We start from the raw sequence: 13,469 nt of genomic DNA on the forward strand, positions 1-13,469 counted from the left end.
TGAGCAGTAATGAGAGGCATGTGAGGCTAAACAGAGAGCATTCTCATTAAAATCACCAGCGCAGGAGCTCCCCCGCCCCCTCCCTCAGGCTAACATATACAACACAGGTGTTAGGAAGCAGCCAGTACCCAGACCCAATCACTCGAACACTAATCACTGTAATGCACTGCTTCTGCAAAGCGTTCAGACAAAGTGGCCCAAAGGAGCCGTGAGCAAATATTTAAAGAGCATCGAAACATCGCAAATACAGACGGATGTGCTTGTGCACCTGATCTCAAACATCAAAAACAAGTTCATCTAAAGTGTGTGTGTGTGTGTGTGTGTTAACATCTGGTTCTGGAGTTTATAGAAACACAACACAGGTTGGAAGTGTAAGCCCACTATCTCATCAAGGCTGGAAGCATCAATGTGCATTACAGCTGCTGTCTATTCATACGATACAAAACAGACTCGACCAACAATGACTTCATCATTGTGCTCAGCGGCCAGTGTGTGTGTGTGTGTGTGTGTGTGTGTGTGTGTGTGTGTGTGTGTGTGTGTGTCACTGGAACATTTTTACAGGACTATCAAACTGTTGCTGCATCAGCACCACATGAACCGCTCAGTGGATTCAGTGTCGTACATGTGGGACAATATTTCCAGTCCTAAATTAAATACATGGCAGTCGATAATGATGCTTTACTTTGTCGTGTAAAACGTAAAACAGTGAAGCACGGTGAGTAAAAAAAAATAAAAAGCTTTTGAGAATAATAAGCATCGTCGGTTCCCGCTCATCTGGGCAGCTGTATTACATTTACCGCACATTATTTTAGGAGGCAGCGCTGAGACAGAGGGGCTTTGAAAGCCTTGCCAGGAGCTCTTCAAAGAGAGGAGGAAAAAACCGTCGGGTTTCTGGAGCCTGTGCAGATTCCACTTTGGGTTTAGGTGCGAGCTCGACCTGTTGACTGCGATTGGGAGCCAAAAACAATGCTGTTTCACAGCCATGATGAGTCTCATAAAGATATGTTGTGTCGATATCCTCAATGGCACTGAACAGGGACATACAGGACTCTCCTGGACGATGCAACGCTTCTATAAATGTATGTTTTGGCCACCAATTGTCTTGTCCCATCATCTTGGCATGGAGAGTTCTAAATACTACAATACCCATGAACCTCTGTTGCCATGAAGAAGAGCAATGAGTCGGAGCAAATCCGTTACGGTTTAAAACAAAACACATAGTTGCTGAATTCACTCACAATTGGCCGAGAATTTTAAAGTAAATGAATTAGCGCTGCACATAACCAAATATTAAACTGAGTAATTGGGTGTTTCTTGCTAGTTAACAGTTTTTATGTTAGTTTTTAATGCGGTTCTTCAGAGAAACAAAGATTTATCTTCTGAAGTCTTTTTAAATAAGACCATTTATTCCTAGAGTTCTTTAAAATGATTATCTGTAGATAGAAATCGATCCTCTGTGACATTATGTCCCTTTCAGATGACATCGCACCACTGACGTCCAGCTCTATCTCCTCAGTTAGCCCTTTAATTCCCTTTGACACAAGCACACACCCCTTTCCACCTCCACAAAAAAAACACTTAACGCTGCAGCACCGGACGTTACAAAAGGACCGGGACTGTAAAGTAAAAACACAAGGTGCTTTTCACTCCCTCGGGCGCATGCTGATTACACACTCTGCACTAATGCAATGATTATCCAAACTCCATCCAATTTCCTCTCATGTGTGTGTGTGTGTGTGTGCCTACATGCATGCATATACATACATGCATGTGTGTGTCCTGCCTGTAAACCACAGACCGCACACAGAGATGACATCACCTTGCAGTGATTAGTCTGTGAGCTCAACGTTAAACACAACAGATGGCTGCAGCTGCATCATCCAGCTGCTTCATATCTTTTATTAGAGATAATGTGCTTTTAAAAAAAAGGTAGAAAAACACCAGGTATGGAATCAAAGAGGAAGAGGAGATTAAAAAACATATGACTTTTATCTTGTTTTCTTTGCTCAGATGTGGAGAAGTCGTCCTTGAGGTCTCTAAAAGGTCTCTCCCTCTATCTATATGATAACAGACAGGTGTATTAAGTGCTCTTTAATGTGGATAGGAGGGTAATTTCTCTGGATTGGATAAGAGCCAAGTTTCTCCCAGACATGATGACAGACATAATCGGCAAAGGGGTTTCACGTGAGCTCACTCACTCACTCTCACTCTCACACACACACACACACACACACACACACACACACACACACACACACACACACACACACACACACACACACACACACACACACACACAGCCCTCCTTTCAGGACGGTATATGTGCTGCAGTCTCACCAAATTGTGTTATCATGTCTGTAATTGTTTTTCAGAGGCATCATCTTTCCTGTCTAGCCTCTGAACCTGTGAACCCACAGTGATAAAGATTCCCACTTAGTGTCACGGGCTATTGGCCGCGAGGAATCTAATGTCTCTGCAGCAACACGGCCATCACGGCCGCTTTAATGCGCCTAACCATCCTGAGAAGACGGTAAGTGTTTACATGATCTGGGAAGTGCATGCCTGCAAATTAAACTGCCTGAATTTAGCTGTTGAAAGTTTTATAGTCCGACACATTGCATGTTCAGTTAGTCCACAATACAACAAAGTAGATCCCTGAGCCTCCACCCCAATACAAGAGCGGTGAACACGTTTTCTTTGTGTGATCCTCACAGCAATAAAAAATTACATTTGAATAATTTATCGGCAACATCTCGTTGGAGAAACAAAAGCACAATGTCGACAGTTTTGATAGGGACTATTTCCTCAGTGGAAAGTAGTTCCAGTAAGAAAATACATTGACACTCCCCGTCTGTGGCCTGATTCCACTGAAGGTAAGTGAGGAAGAAATGCGTAATTTGGGTAAAACAACCCTTTAAAGTCAGGTGGTCCTCAAAATAACACTTACTTTATTTACTTAATGGTTGCAATGGTAATGCTTTAATCTGATCTACTGGAGTGGCATCAGCTCTGATGTGGACATAAGTATGGATCGGGACTCCGCCAGACATGAACAATTCACGTTAAATACAAGTTCTTTTGTCATTAAAATATAAACGTTTCTAAATTACAATCCTTCAGTGGAGTTGGTCGTCATGTTACATTATAGAAAAATTGGAATGAGGAGAGAAAAGGTTTACACTTTTATCATCTCGGGCAGCTGTGTTCACCAACCCGCCGTGTTTGTTAAAGGCTTCATTTTACACCTTTATAAACAGCAAATGTATGCACTCTGAAGACTGTTTGCCAAATGCTCTCTGTTTAGTAATCAAAGATGTCAGCTCACTGTGGAAAGAAAGGGAACTAAACCATATCAGAGTGGATCCGAACCTCTCCAAAGTAACTTTTGGACAGATGGACAGAATAATGGATGGAGGTCAGAGGCAGCTATTAAAAAAGTGGTTCCCCCCAGAGCGGATGATCTCTGGGGCAGTGAGGTTGTCAAAGGGAAGTCGCGGTGCTGGTGGAGGGGGTGCGGGGGGGAGACGAAGGAGGGGGAGACAGAGGCAGGGAGGGTACAAAGGCAGCTCCAGACGCCCCTGGGAGATGGATCACAGATGTCTGACCCACAGCCGCTCCACTTAATTGTGAAACAAAAGCTTTACCTTCTCCTCCTCTCTCTCTCTCTGTCTTTTATTTTCTACCCTTTGCTCTTCTCTCTCTTTTTCTACTCTGAAGCTTGTTTTTCCTTTATGCCGCGCTCACACTATTATTTCTGCCCTCTGTGATTCACTTTTCTTGTGCCTGTGTTTACTCTCCCTTCACCATGCAGCGAGGGACGGCGTAATCCCTGCTGGCTTCAGATGTGCAAATACCACTTAGCTGTTGAGGGCCGCCCCAAATGACAACGGCAAACAAAGAAATGCCTCATTCCCTGCAAGTATGCATGTTTTATGAAGGCTTTGGGCGAGGCCAAGCAAAAGGTCAACCAAATAGAGACGGTTGGGAATAAATACGAAACAGAAGCACTGCTTGCAGAAGCATCACAACGGCAGTGAACTATTGTTGCAAAGATGCTTTCCTGGCTCCGAGCTGAACCTCAAACTGTTTATTTAACCGGAGCCATGTCGCTGCTGATCATACCTGAGATTGAATCAAACAGGATGCATCTGTTGACGAGCCTGTGGCTGGGAAACTAGCCTGGCAAATACCGGTTAAATTCAATTACGTCCGTTCATATCAGCTTGTTATACTGGCTGGAGCTTCGGGGTGTATCGTTTGATCTCGTTTAAGATCATAGCTGAGAAGCGGAGTCTTTCTTGTGGTATAAAATCTCCTAATTTACCCATGAAGCGTTGGAGGAAAGACGATGGTACAACAAGGCTAGTTTTTGTACTGAAAGCTTGTAACCGTGTGGTCCCACAGGTGCTGTAACATTACACCATCCCAGTTTAGTGGAGTGGTCACCCTCACCTGGAGAGCCCTCACACTACAAATCAATTCACAGCTGCACAGACCATTAGACAGACCTCTGCTCGGCGAGCGGAAGGGAAGATTAGAGGAGACGTTCGGCCAGAAGTTTCCCAGGTTTTACACAAAAAGTTAACACAAGAGTTTTACACTAAAGCCTTCTGCTAAAGCCTTTCCACAAAAAGCTTTAACTTTTCTAGAACCAAATAGAAAGGGAGTAAGAATAACAGTCTGATAATGTTGATATAGCAATAGGAAAATGGGTAGCTCATTACAGACAGAGGTAGACAAAAGCAGAATCATTTCTAGCTACCCATTTTCTAAAAACCCTAAATTCAAATGCTATATCAACATTATCATTGTCAATAAAAAATGGAATATTGTGGGAGAAGGAAAAACAGTTACTAACGGGGGGGAAACGGTCAACTACTGTGAATACAGTTAGTAATGTGAGCAGGATTAGGTCAAACAATTGACCTGCTTTATATTTAGCATGAGTCACCTCTATTAAAATGTGCCACGGCTGGATGCAGAGAGAGACAGAGGGAGCGTTATAGCCGTTGGTCCGGCTGCTGTTCTCTGGCGAACAGTGGTGCAGTCGTGGTAATGAGCGGTGACCGTCTGCCAGTCCAAACCAAAAATAGGGTTTCCATGGTGCCGGTGAAACCAGGACCCAAACACGGGGGATCAGACCTCTGAGGATTAACAGTGAAGTAGAAGAAGTGTAAGCTTGACCAGTATGACAAGGCGATAAACTAAAGTCATGCGATCGAAAGTTCCCGCCGAATGACGATGGAGTTGTTCAGTCGATTGATTTTAGACAAGCAGAAAGAAGAAACATAGACAAACACTTGTCTGTTAGAGTGGAAAACTTGCATATCTGATCAAACATGCGCGACAAAACGTAGACAAGAGATATTTCACTCTGCGTACACGACCTCTCTCTCGCTCCACTCATCTGAACGTAATGTGACCCAGTTAACAGTTAAGTCTTCCTCGGGTGACGTCAATTTTATAGCCAAATAAACAATCTTTAGGGCAACAAGATGCTTTTATATATATTTTGTTTTTTTATAAACCTCCGATGTGTCGTTTAATTTACCACATAATACCATGTGGTGAAGTAATGACCAAACCAGTCTTGTGTTCAGGGCCATTAACACTGGATTACATCCACAGCAGGGCTTTGTTACAACAAGAGAAAACGCCCAATTATTACATTTTTCATAACTGATTAATCAATAATGTCATTTATTATGTAAAAGAATGTCACCTTGACTGGGAACGTTACATTTTCCACTAAATGTAGACTTTTTATTAAAAGGAATAGTTCAATATGACACAATATGACACCACTCTCACACGGTTAGCTTAGTTTAGCTTAGCTTAGCTTGGAATAAAGATGGAAGCAGGAGTTCCAGTGCATAACTTTGTGTTACCTTTGTCGTTTTTACATTGTGTACGGATTTAACAAACAAGATATAACATTAATTGGTGAAATGTAGCGGTGCTGGTATTCTATTTTCCTTCCTTTGTATAGTCTTTGCTGGCTGGCTAACACACTGCTAGCTCTAGCTTCATAATTAGCATACAGACTACAGACGCAGTAATCTCGTTTTTTGGCAAGAAAATGAACATTTCCCAAAGTGTAATTTCTTTAACCAAAAGACAATCAAAGAATTGATAATGAAAATAATAATTAGCTGCAACCCTTCTTTAAATAGGTAACATGGTCTCCATCTCTTTGTAGTTTTCTTCTAATATAAACTGGGAACAACGTGCAAAATGAAAGTAAGTTATGACGTTCAGCGGTTACACAAACACAATGTACAATCTTGTGTAATCTGGTTCATGCGGCTTAAAGCCTTTTCCATGACCCAAGCCAAACTGAGCATATGATACCGCCTTATCGCACATTACACACAGACTGCCTATTGTGGTGGGTCATAACCTTTCATCATTAGCATACAGCAGTGGGGCTGAGGTCCCTGAGTGACTCCAGCTCCAGCTTAATCAATATTCAAACACGTCTGATACAACATTAGCTGGTTAAAAAAAGACCGGATACACGGCCGGAAGGAAAAACGAGAGATGCAACGCTGACTAAGAGACATAAACTGAAAGGAATTGAACACACGCAGCAGAGTTTAATGAGCCGGCAGTTGCTCAGGGACGAGATAAAGTGCTGGGGGGGCGTGCAGCTGCAGAACCCACCGTCCGTCTGCCGTGCATTCCCCTGAGACTGACCCCCAGCTCGCCATAATGGAACAAAACCCGCCGCAGATTCTTTCTCCTCATTTCACCCGACAGGAGGGTCCTGCTCCCCCCCCCTGCCCCTAAACAAGTCATTCTGTGGATGTCTCTTTCTTTCTATGCCTACCTTCAATTGACAGAGGGGCCAAGTGTAGGGTGAGGGCTTTGTTATTGTGGAGGACCCCACCCTGCTGGTTTCCCAGTAAACAGCAGACTGTAGAGCCGCTGGAGGTAGATGTACCCCCAGGAGAGGCTCATCTCCGGGAGCCACAGGGAGGCCCCGAGGACGGGGATAGAGGAGGAGAAAATAAGGGAGCGAGGAATAGCAGGGGAGAGGAGAGAGAAGGGTGATTAGCTCCAGCGCTGCCTAATCTAATCAGTGTGCATGACCGCCCCACATGGAGGGACACACACACACACACACACACACACACACACACACACACACACACACACACACACACACACACACACGTAGAGAGGAAGAAAGTTCCTTATCATACAGAGGGCTGTGGAGGGTTTGGAAGAAGAGGCCACATGAGAAAGGTCATCACATAAACGCTGCTGGACACCGTCACATTTCACAAGGACGTGACGTAGTTTGAGCTCTTGTTTTCTGACAGGGGGTAAAACAACAGGAAGTCAGCAAGTGCCATGAAAACACAGAGGCTGATCGAACACCACCCGAATGAGAATCAGGACGTAGGGATGGGCAATTAATTGGAAAGCTACCAAAACCGACATTATGAATCCCCAAACTGAGCTAATGTCGGTCACGTGGGTATGTTATGATATGAAAGTACAATAACAAAGTTCTGTGTGTGGGATCTCTTCATATACTTCGTAACAGAAGCCCTAAATGTTCCGCTGTTATTCAAATCTAATTGTAATATGACTTGTTTTGACAGTCAGCAGATGAGAACTAAATAACATGTCAAATATCACAATCACAATACATGAACGGAGAATCTTGTGCACAGGTGTATTTAACTACATATTGTTAAATGAATCGTTACTCAGGTAAATACGAGATAAAACCGCGTCAGCGTTACATTCGCGTTAGCATGCGACTCAAAGCGAGGGAACAGCCGTTAGTTCAGTTTATGGATTCATTGGTTACGTTCAACTGAATCCAAGCAAATTACGTTTGTTCCAATGACTTCAAACTCGCCTTAGTTTTTAAACTGACAGCTTTTCAGACTGTGACACAGACTTTTCCAGGCGTGGTGAAACAGACCATCTCTGAAGCGGCTCTATTTAAAAAAAGAAACAAACTCGGACACACGGCTGCTTTTAATTCACTTGGAACGGAAAACGTTATAACGTAATGCGACCCAGTTAAGATTCGTCTGAATTTTTAAGACCGCCTTCGTTGCTTTACATCAATGTTAAAGCCAAATAAACAACCTTTAGGGCAGTAAGACGTGTATTTAAAAAAATAAAACTTCTGGTGATGTGTTGGTTTCATTAAAAACACTTCCTGGATGCTCCTGTTGAACGTTTTATTGACCGCACTGATTGAGAAACAAACCAACACTGTGAAGTGAAATAATGAGCCAAAAAAAACAAAACAGATGTTGCTGGGAAAGTGAATATTCAAACTTCATGTACAAGTGCAACAGTAGTCTGAGGAAATACGATGCATATAAACCAGCCTCGTTATCAGGGCCATCTACACTGGAGGATATCCACAGCAGGGCTTCGCTATAACAAACTGTATTCCAGATGTTAGTCCCAGCCGGCCGGAGTCATCTGGTTTAACCTCTGACACAGGAGCAGCCGTTCAATTTGTGGATTTCACACTCTGGTCACGGCGACGCCGCGGCCCTGGCTTTGGTTTCAAGCACACAGTGATAGTGCCCAGGTCTGATTTCCATCAGCAGTGAAGTTTTACGCTCACAGACACATAAAAGTGTTTGTTTAGGATCGAAAGGCATGGAGAAGATGAAGATCAAATCCTCCAATGATAAAGTCTTCACACGAGGAGACATGTACTGACCCAATCCCATAAACTGCAGCCAGCATCCTGGATTAATGACAAAAGCACTGAGATCAAAGCTCACGAAGAAGCACGAAAGGCAGATGATGTGGTCTGCAGGAATGGCATAGTAGTAAACGTTTTTCACCAAGTACATCATGTGCACCGGGCAAAAAAAAATAGGAGGCTGGTAATTTTTTATTTCCATGCTTTGAAAGTTTATCATTCTGTTTAGGAAAGGAGAGTTTACAAAAATGACTTAAAATAACTTTTCCAAAAGCATCTGCGCTGCCATGCTGCCAAGAGAGAGGAACACACTTCTCTTGTGGCCTAAACGGAGGGTCGTAATGAATGAAGCCCGGACTTTAATGGGCCAAACACGGAGCCCTGAGGGACCACGTGCACAGGCACATTAACTCAAAACCACTGGCAATCCCTGACAGTGAACTCCAACAAACCGCCATCTTTAATGCTAGTCACTCATTCAGTGATGACCTAAGCATCATTTAAACATCTGAAGTTCAGTTGCGTGCCTTAAAAAAAAAAAAACACACAAAAAAAAGAGAAATTACAAAGAAATGGCTCAAGCTAATTACAGAATATAGTCATGACCGAGACCACGCTGCACTGCTGCACACTTTGCAGCTGGTATTGAAGTGACAACAATACATTCAACTACAACAATTTAGCACGTTCAATTTACGATAACAACAAAAAGCTGAAGTGACATCTATAGTGTTAATCTAGTTGCAGAGAGAAAGCGAATTCCATGTGGAAAAAGACAGTTCATATGGCTCTGATCTTTCCTACCACAAAGAATCAGTGACTGAGGTTTGGAACAAAAACACTACATCCCTCATGAACACTGTGTCTATTAAAACATCGCAATAAAGAGCATCACACGTGGAAAATAAATACTGCTTGTTGGGGAAAAAGCAAAATAGGGCTCTCGTTATGCAATATACGCAACAGTGTTCCTGACTTTGGTGACATTGTGACTTCATATAGTGTAAGGAGAAGTTCTCTGCCCCCATGAGCCCTTTCTCTTCCACACACACACACACACACACACACACACACACACACACACACACACACACACACACACACACAAACACAGGTTTACAGGTGGGACCTGTTCTCAGGTTTACGGTTGAAACACAAGACAAGAATCTGTGTTGCACTTTGTCAGGAGCAGTGACAGACTTTCTCTTGAAGTTACAATAGCAGAGCAACCTTAGACCTTCCATATATCCGCTGACATGCAGTGCCAGGATCAGGTGTTTGGGGTTAATGGTGCTTTTTATAGGGCTGGTGGAAAATAAAAAGGTGGCTTCATGTAGAGCTTTGAGTGAGAATTAGCTGATTAATAGGTACATTTGAGTCATTTTACAAGATAACAAATATAAAATACCTGATTCTCAGCTTCTTTTCTTTTTCTTATTTGATAGTAAACTACATAAATATGGGTGTTGACTGTTGCTCAGACAAAACAAGACTTCTGGAAACATTATCTTGAGCTTTGGAGACATTTTAATAGACATTTTCCACCATTTATAAACTAAAGAAGAGTTTTAATGTCCCATATATGTGTCTTTCCATCTTTAATACGACTTTTACTGGGTAACAATGCACATGGTAGGACAAAATAGATGAATTAAAGTAAAGAAAATGTTTTTACGGTTGTACTTTGCATACAACCGCTTCAACTAATGATTATTTCCATCAGAGCTGATTCATTGATAAGAAATTAGCAGAATCAGCGACTATTTTTGATTGATTTCTTAAGTGAAAGTGTTTAAGCTGCTCAAATGGGAAAATGTGCTAATAACATTATAATGAATTGGGTATTTTTGGATTTATTATGACTCTTGAGTCCACGTTAAAAACCCATTTCCGTTCTTGTATTAGTCCATTGTGTTATAGCATGTGCATGCTCAGTTTCTTGAGAGATGTTGGGGACACAGATATGAACTGAATGGCTCCCACAGATCAGGGGGGCGCACTGCGCTGCTGCGGTGCCTGGAAAGCATCAGCCTGCTCGGCTTCCCTGCCACGAGTTTCCCCCTTCACAAGCAACTAAAGAAACAACGTGGACACACTCGGGTGAAAGTCACCAAGTGTGAGGCTGAGATTCATCCACTTATAAGTGTTTTATACAGAACAATAATCTCTCTATGGTTGTTGCAGAAAAAGTCGTTTTAAGACAGAGTTGTGAGCACTTACGTGTAACTGCTGGCGGTGCGGTTTTTTTTTTTTAAAGCGACGCCTCTGAAATCCAGCAGGATGTTTTTGCGTCTTCTTCTTCTTCTTTGTGCAGATTAAGTTGATCCTGACGTTTATTTTTTCCCCTCAGTGTGTGTCTTCTTCATCCTCCACGTTTTCTCCGGGAACCACAGAAGAATGAATGGTTCTGTCCTCCTCTTCGGCCCCCAGACGGACTACAGTCGGGATGGGAGGGAGTGCCTGCCCCGTTAGCTCCCTCCCACATCCACCAATCACTGCAGACTCATGAGAACACATATGTAATGGCACTATATGTGATCAGAAAATATGTGAATGGGCTGTGTCCGATGGAGGCGATGAAATGTGTTTATTTGCAATTAAAATAAAGGAATATACAGCTGCATACAACCAAGATGTCTCCCATTGAAGTGTTTGATCCCTGAAGGTTCCCATCATGGGATTTACTCAAGTACTTAAGTACAATTTAAGTAGAAATTAAAGAGGATTGGACCAAAGAATACCAGAGATATGCATATCAGCTTTATGGTTGAAGAGCTATTCCTGATTCTATTTTAGGCGTTTAGGACTTAAGAGGTTATAAAGCTTGAATATGATTATTTAATTTAAGATGCTGTCGTCTCCACAGACTTTTTAAGACTTCAGTCTTACAGGCTGAAATTTGCAAACTACAATACCGAGTCTCATATTATTTCTGCTCTTATTTCCTCTTTAAATGTATTAAGTGACCGGTTATAATTGAACATGTTCTGCATCTATGTAAAGCAGTTGTTGCCTTAGCATCTCTGATCATCACTCACCCTTAAATCAAGCTATCCACACAGTATAGCATTTACATTTGGGTGGAGTCTACATGTCACATTCTCTCTAAATCTGAGTCTTAACCTTTACTGGGAGGCTGAGCAGCTGAGCTAAAGGCTCACCGCGCACACCAGTCAATGCAGATTGCTCACATTCTGAAAGCTAAATATCTATTCAGGTCCAACATCTATACGCCGCCCGGCAGAAAGCCAGACTTTATTCCCAGACATGCGTCTCTGCATGCACCATCTCCCCCAGTCTTTTTATTCTTGCCAAATTCAGAGTGAGGATGTGCAGGAATGGTGCAACTTTTGTATATTCACGCCTGCTTTGCACGACAGTGAACGAGTGTGAATGGCCTATTTTGAGGCTGTTGTGACTAGGAGGGTGAACAACTGGAGCCAGGGCCTCGGTGCCCTCTTATTTGCGCTCCTCGGTCAGTCGAATGAGACTCGGATGCAGTGAAAACACAAGGGGGAAGTCTCATGACTTGGTCTGGGAGTTTCTGGCACTTGTTGTCAATAATAACAGCCCTGATGTTATCCACCACTTCCCGGGATCATTGTTAACCCTGGCTGACCTTCGGTTTGACAGTCAGAATGAAAGCACAATAGAAACACTAATATAATACTGAATTCATCCAATAAACGCAGTGTTTGTTTCCCATCCTGAGATCTGAATGAACTGTAAACTCTCACTGGTTCCACTGACTGGGAACAATTGGGAAGATTAGGTTTGGTTTGCTATTAAAGCCCATAAATTACAGAGTAATGACTTCATGTGAGGATTCAATAAAGTACTTAGTGGGTACTTGTACCTGGATAAATATGTACTATGAAGGGGAGAGGTTAGGGGGAAAAGGAGTTATTATATATATAATATTCTTTGTAATGACTTACTTAATACTTACAGGGTACGGTAACATTGTTGCTGGGTGAAAAGACGCTTTTGATGTTTCTATGAAATATGTTTTATTATTTATCTTAAAATCATCACGTACGATGGAAAATTACGTTGTTTTAAAATTAAGATAAAATTGGAGAACAGTAATGGAGCTTTGGGTTCAATGTCCTGGATGGTCAAACTTAAAATGTGTCCAATATTTTAGTTTATGACCAAATGACTCATAAAATACCAAATATTATTCCCTTTGCTTCTGACCTTGTACCTACCGGTTATTAAATATTTTGTAATTTGTGGGATTAAATCTAAAGTGTGACTCTTTGGGAATAAGATAAGGGAAGTATAGTGAGATAAATACCTGTTATCACAATATGAGCCAAGAAGAAAGAGAGTTTGTATCTTCTGAAGCGTTTCTGTCACTTAAAAGTGATTAAGGAACAAGCGAGATAAGTTGCACCTTCTGCTATAAGAGAGAGTGGATCAGAAACTAAATGTTAATAACATATCAAGTCTTTGAATGTGATCTTTTATCTGTGTTTGTGGAGGGATTTCTATTTCTTTTTTTGTTGTGAGGTGTGATGAGCTGTCGGATTTCCCCCCTTTCGAGGATCAAGGTTCAACGCATTCCTGGCTGCACTGGTCAGTATGATTTTAATCTGTTTTCACAGGCAGGCAGCAGAGAGACACAATCTTGTTTGGAATTCCAGTCCCACTTCACTCCGAGACCTTCGATGTCTCCTTGTGGACATACCAGAGGGGAATCAAGGGTGGCAGCCCACATGTGCTCACCATCCGAACATCTGAGCCTCACGCCGGCTGTCATATCTTTTACGCCCGTCAT

The 13,469-nt window shown here is 42.4% G+C and overlaps 1 protein-coding gene across 1 annotated transcript in view; it reads right to left on the bottom strand.

Annotated features, from left to right (window-relative positions):
* The window catches only part of lhfpl2a (LHFPL tetraspan subfamily member 2a), a 34,999-nt gene extending 23,884 nt beyond the window's left edge, over nt 1-11,115 (bottom strand). Inside the window, exon 1 of the mRNA XM_029444032.1 lies at nt 10,907-11,115. The gene's annotated coding sequence lies outside the window, so the exon portion shown is untranslated. The remainder of the gene's footprint in view (nt 1-10,906) is intronic.
* Nucleotides 11,116-13,469: the final 2,354 nt, after the last annotated feature.

The sequence above is a fragment of the Cottoperca gobio genome, chromosome 12 (assembly GCF_900634415.1).
Source record: "Cottoperca gobio chromosome 12, fCotGob3.1, whole genome shotgun sequence".
Classification (NCBI taxonomy): Eukaryota; Metazoa; Chordata; class Actinopteri; order Perciformes; family Bovichtidae; genus Cottoperca; species Cottoperca gobio.